This window comes from Cebus imitator, unplaced genomic scaffold, assembly GCF_001604975.1.
Source record: "Cebus imitator isolate Cc_AM_T3 unplaced genomic scaffold, Cebus_imitator-1.0 Scaffold53, whole genome shotgun sequence".
Taxonomy (NCBI): Eukaryota; Metazoa; Chordata; class Mammalia; order Primates; family Cebidae; genus Cebus; species Cebus imitator.
This window is the reverse complement of record NW_016107368.1, coordinates 1944425-1950638: the sequence shown is the minus strand read 5'-3', so window position 1 is coordinate 1950638 and position 6214 is coordinate 1944425. Positions and strand designations below refer to the sequence as shown.

Genomic DNA, 6214 nt, shown 5'->3' with positions numbered 1-6214 from the left:
GGAGGCTGCGGTGAGCCGAGATCGCGCCATTGCACTCCAGCCTGGGTAACGAGAGCGAAACTCCATCTCAAAAAAAAATAAAATAAAATAAAATTAAAAAAAAAAAGAACCTTAAATAACCCTCTGCTCGAGTCTGGCAAAGACCTGTAGAAATAATGGAATATTATTACTGCAGTTATGTTATATGACAAAATATAAGTCTGCAGATGTAGTTAAGTCCTTAATCAGTTGAGTTCACCAAAAAGGAGACTATCTGGGTGGGCCTTATCTGGTGACCTTTTTAAAAGAGACCTTAAAGGGGAATCAGAGATCAGACACAGAAGAAATCAAGGAGACTGATTACTGCTAGCCTGGATAAATGCTAACAGTCATGTTGTGAACTGTCTATGTGGCCACATGGCAAGGAACTGAAAGCAGTCCTTGGCCAACAGCTAACAAGAAGGTAGGGACTTCAGTCATACTACTGCAAGGAAATTAACTGTGCCAACAAGTAGTGACCTTGAAAGACAACTCTGGCCAGGCACAGAGGCTCACACCTGTAATCCCAGCACTCTGGGAGGCCGACGGGGACGGATCACGAGGTCAAGAGATTGAGACCATCCTGGCCAAAATGGTGAAACTCTGTCTCTACCAAAAATGCAAAAATTAGCTGGGTGTGGTGGTGTACACCTGTAGTCCCAGCTACTCGGGAAGGTGAGGCAGGAGAACTGCTCGAACCCGTGAGGCGGAGGTTGCAGTGAAACCCCCCCCTCTAAAAAAAGACAACTCTGAGGCTCAGAAATGAACTGCAGCCACAGCTGACACCCTGATTTTAGCCTGTGAGATGCTCAGCTATGCCTTCCTAAACTTCTGACCTATGGAAGCTGAAATAATTGTTAAGCTGCTAAGGGTATGATTTGTTACGAATTAAAAAAAAAAAGCCTAATACATCCTCCTAAGGATATAAAGATACAGGACAAAGCAACGAGTAAAAGGGGAAACAAGAATGATGTATCTTTCCCCAAAATATATTATTTCTTCTTACACCACTGAGATTATGAAGACATATAGAGCACCAGAATCGAGGGAAAAAAAGTTTAAAACTATATAAAATTCTATAAATTTTAAGTTATAGCAACTAAAAGGGTTTTTCACACACATCTTGTTACACAACCACCATATTACCCCATTTTATTTTCTTTTTTAAAGAAATGGAGTCTTGTATGTTGCCCAGGCAGGTATCAAACTCCTGGGTTTAAGAGTTCCTCCTGCCTCGGCCTACAGAGTAGCTGGAACTACAGGAGTGCACCACTGGGCCCAGCTCCCCATTTTAGAGATGAAGAAAGTAAGGCTCATAGGGGTAACATCCTGAACACCACAAACCCAGGGGATGTTCAAAGTAACTTCAGTCCAGGGTGCACTCACTCTCCCCTGAACCATAGTGCCCTTAAGGCTTTAAAAAGAGCCAATCAAATCTACAGTCATTCTATTACTGTCTTCAAAGGAGGCAATCCTAGTAACACAACAAATTTCCATATTTTGCATCTATTTAAATATCCCAACACCGAAACTGAAGTGGATACAGAAAAATTTCCACTCAAAAGTAGTTCCTGAAAATGACCATTAGCAGGCCACTTGAATTTAATTTACTCAAAGTACATTTTAAACAGTTAAAGGAAAAAAACGTGGCAAAACACCTGCAGATCTACAACTTTAGGTAACAATTTGTCTTATAAGTATTCTTAATCATCAAAAGCAAGGAAATAACATTTCTGCTAAGTATTCCTAATCACCAAAAGCAAGAAAATAACATTTCTGCTTCTTTCTATTCCCTATTCCCCTGCTTAAACTTTTTAGCCTGAATTCTTCATACATTATGAATATAAGAACAACGTACATTATACTACCATACAATAAACAAGTCGTTTTTATTTTCACTGTTCTGTATATTTCCCTAAGTGCTTCACCATGAGAATGTGCAATTTTCTTAAAACACGAGGAAAACTAAAATGTAGAGTCACAGTCAAATTCCACATAAGTTACAAATCACAACTTTGTGCCAATTCAGATATTTTCTCGTGTAAACGCTATTTTTGCTAAGATGCAAAATACAGTCCTTCTAGTCAGAACCACGAGAAAGAATAAACTCTATCCATCTTAACACCAACTTTAACAGCAAATAATTCTTTATCACAAATTGCAGTTTTTTGTCTTGTCCAAAACCATCCCAAGACTTATACGCCCGGGGCACGATTCCCTGCAATGTGAAGAGAATCGGTAACATTTCAAATGTGGGTAGATGGGAGTGACCTGACGGTCCTAAAACCTGAAAATTTTTTAGTACCCATACCATACAAGAAGCACCCAGTCCGGACCCTGCAAACGAGGCTCAGGTCCAACTCCAAGCATTTCAGTTTCCTACCCCGCCCCCACCTCGAGAAAGGAGGGAAAACAACTTTTATTGGCCTCTTTCCTCAGGGGACTGGCAAACTAGCGGGGCAGTGCTTGGGCCTGGACACGTTTCATAAGGAGGCCCCCGTCGCGGACTCAGAGAGCGGACAGCTGGAAAGCCCGGCATGACGCCCCATCTCCCCCAGCCGCCACCCCGGCCCCACCCCGCCAACAAGAAGCCTGGGCCAGCCACCCCGCCGAGCGACCCCCCAGGCCCCAGCGCTGAGGCGAGCTCGTTGTCATGTGACGCCGCCGCCGCCGCTAAAACACCGCAGAAACGCAGGTCGGCGGGCGGCGGAAGGCATTCGCGCTAGCCCGCCTCGGCCCGGCCCCGCTGGGCGCGGGCGAGTCCCGAGAGCCCGGGCGGGGGGGCGGAGGGCGGGCTTGGCGGCGGGCCCGAGCGCGCCACAAAGGCTTCCGCGCCTGTCGCCGTAGTGCCCAGGCGGGCGGGGGCAAAATTTTCGGGGCCCGCGAGAGGGGTGGCGAGCGACGAAGGCGCCAGGGTGCCCGCCGCGCCCACAGCTGCTTCTCCGGGCACTCGGACGGCCCACGACCGCCGGGCCCCGCACAGGCCCGCGCGGCCTCCCTCCCCCGCGCAGGGCCCGCGCCCGGCCCGCCCGCTCCCCGCTCGCGCTCTCTCGCTCTCGCCCGGCCTCCATCTTGGATCGGCGCTTCCAGCCCCCGCGCCGCTGCCGCCGCATTCCCCCTCTTTCCCGCCCCCCGCCGCCGTCGCCGCCGCCCGCACTCACCTCAGCTGCCCATCCGGGCGCCACCGGCCGTCGACCTAGTTTCCCCCCAAAAGTCTCCGGTGTGTTATTCCCGATGTGGGGGGGTTGTTACGGGGTGGTCGCCGGGGGTTCGGGAGCGGGGGCCGCGCCTTCAACGGAGCTGCAATCCTAACCCGCCATCTGGTGGCATTTTCCACACGCCAATGGCGCCGCTGCAGACTTGGGTCCGGACCGCCCTCTGCTGGCCGCGGTGCTCACTGCCTTGCTGACGGGACGGGCCTGCCCGGAAAGGGGAGGGAGCTGAGGCGCGAGCTAGGGGCCGCGGTAGGGGCGCGCGCAAACGCTTTCCTGTGGGGATTGCGCGCACGCGCACCAGCGGGGCGGGAAACGTGGCCTCTGCGTGGCGGCCCCGCCCCCACACGGAGTGCTCGCGCAGCTCAGCCAATCGCGAGCTGTGTAGATTTCTGGGTAAGGGCGCTATGGAAGGTTCTTGGGCCGCCGGAGGCAGGCGGAAGGATGGCCACGGTGGCGCCTGCGCGTCCGGCTCGCCGGGTTGCCGCCCGCCATTTTTGGAGCTTCTTGGAAACCTAGAAAGGAACCCAACCCGGGTTCCTTCACCGAGGCTCCTCCCTAGTTCTCAGGGCCGGCGCTTTCCTCTTCCCCCGCCCGGCTGCTGCTGCCCCCATCCGCCGCTCTCGAGACGCGCTGCGGACACCCGAGGGCGAGGCCACGGCAGATCCCTGCTCCCACTTTACTTGAATTTAGCGAGGGCCTCACAGCTTAGCATTGTATTAGCGATTTACAGTTGACAAGCCCTTTCACTAGGCGAGAGTGAAAAGGTTTCAAAGGAAATGTTGGGGACTTCCCTCGCCATTAATCTTGACGAAACCCTGCCCGCCCCAGGCCGAGTGGCGTCACCCTGCCTCTGTAAAGCACATCCTTTCCGTGGTGCCGGCTTTGCGTAAGGCGGCAGCATTGGCTAGTTTGTGAAAAGAGAATATAACTAGACTGAGAAAATAGACTCAGCTGTGAAGTTGGATTTTTCCTTCCACAACCTAGGACTACTTTCAGTAGCTCCGAAATAGACATGAGAATCTTAGCCTTCTAGATACCAAAAGAGAAATAATCACTAAGGTGAAATCATGAACAAACTTTTATATTGAATGTCACCTCTTCCCTGATCACCACTTGCCCCTCCGTGGCTATGGCTCCTACCTTTCACCTGCTTACAAGTTTTCACTACAAAAGTGAATCCTTTCTCTCTTGGATCATTACCCCATGTATGACTAACTTCTCTATTGCTATAGCCAGCTCTATTTCAGTATAGAGTCGCTCAACTGTAGACTTCAGGGCCATTCTGCAGTAGGTTACTCCTATTTGTAGTTTCTCTTCCAAAGGTTACAAGATGTGTGGCTTTTCGCTGGAGGCAGTCATAACCAGTATAAACTTGTGACCGGACTCCTACTTATAATTTTATTGAGTTTTTTTCCTAATCTCTGGCTGATTTCCTATCCTATCCTCCACAAAGACTCTTTCGAGCTTTCCATGTTATTAAAGATGCCAGTCCCAGTCCATACTGATAGGTAAATTCATCCAGTTTCCTGGGCTCAAAGCTATGGGACTCCAATTCCGGTTTGACGTTCCCTCCATTGTAAAGTATGTGTGACCACCTCCTGCTCATGATTTCAAAACTAACCAAATTAACCCAGAACCCTTTTCCTTCTCTACAGAGCCCATCCCTCTGCCTGAAACTATGTATGTCATCCCTTTCCATCTCCTCCTCCCACCACTACTTTCCTAAGTACTGTATCTTATATCGTAAATACCTTCTTATCCACTGGCTTCTTCCTTTCAACTTCTCAGGAGTTTCTGTTGCCTTGGCTGGGTGCGGTGGCTCACACCTGTAATCCCAGCACTTTGGGAAGCCAAGGCCAGAGGATCACGAGGTCAACAGAACGACACCATCCTGGCCAACATGGTGAAACCCCGTCTCTACTAAAAATACAAAAATTAGCCAGGCCTGGTGGTGTGCTCCTGTAATCCCAGCTTCAAGAGGCTGAGGCAGGAGAATCGCTTGACCCCAGGAGGTGGAGGTGGCGGTGAGCTGAGATCACTTGACCACTCCACGCTGGGCGACAACAGTGAGACTCTTGTCTTAAAAAAAAAAAAAAAAAGTTTCTGTTGTCTTTTCTTATTCAGTACTGTTACTCCTTCCAGTTGCTATACTATCAACCTTCCTTTCATTGTCACATTTCTCAAAAGAAACAGTTACAGTTTTCACCAATCCCTCTCCCTTCCTTGAAACCCTTTTTGCCTTTCTAAGATGCTTCCCTGAATCTACACCTACCTAGTTTGCTGGTCTTCCGATTTCTTTGCTAGCACCTCCTCTTTCTTCAATCTGTTCTCTACTACATGCCTTCTCTTAGGTTTCCCAAAATTAGTCTGTTCCTGATTTTTCCTTAACTGAGGTTCCTCGTGTTCAGCTACTTGCCAGAAAGCTGCAGCTCAAAACTCAACACTTAAAATAATTCCTCTCTCTTACTTGAATTTCCTAATATATCTTAACATTGTAATTTTGGCATAGTGTAGTGATTAAGAACATGAACTGTGAAACCAGACTGCTCTGGAAAGCTATGTAACCTTAGGCAAATCTCTTTGTGTTTCAGTTTCCTCAACTGCAAAATGGAAATAACAACAGTACCAATCTCATAGGGTTGTTATGAGTATTAAACTATTTAATATTTATATATTATAGAAATGCCATCAGCATTATTACATTTGTTGTTTCTGATCTTCCCAAGAGGTTTCTTTTTTTTTTAATTTAAGACTGGCTCCACTGAGGATTTGAACCAGCAACCTTGCAGTTGCAGTCTCTATACCTTAACTACTGTGCTAACAGGCCACTTGTTTCTGATCTTGCTAAGAACTTTTTAGCATTTTTTTAAGTCTGAGGGCATGGGTAATCAACTTTCTAAGTTTATAGAAATCTAAAATTTTATTTTGCCCTCACACTTAATAATTGAGCTAGTGTTTATAAATAATTACACCATAAATTA

General features: G+C 48.2%; 1 protein-coding gene across 1 annotated transcript in view; it reads right to left on the bottom strand.

Moving 5' to 3' along the window:
• The window catches only part of STAG1 (stromal antigen 1), a 410571-nt gene extending 407133 nt beyond the window's left edge, over nt 1-3438 (bottom strand). The window contains exon 1 of the mRNA XM_017528196.1: nt 3180-3438. The gene's annotated coding sequence lies outside the window, so the exon portion shown is untranslated. The remainder of the gene's footprint in view (nt 1-3179) is intronic.
• Nucleotides 3439-6214: the final 2776 nt, after the last annotated feature.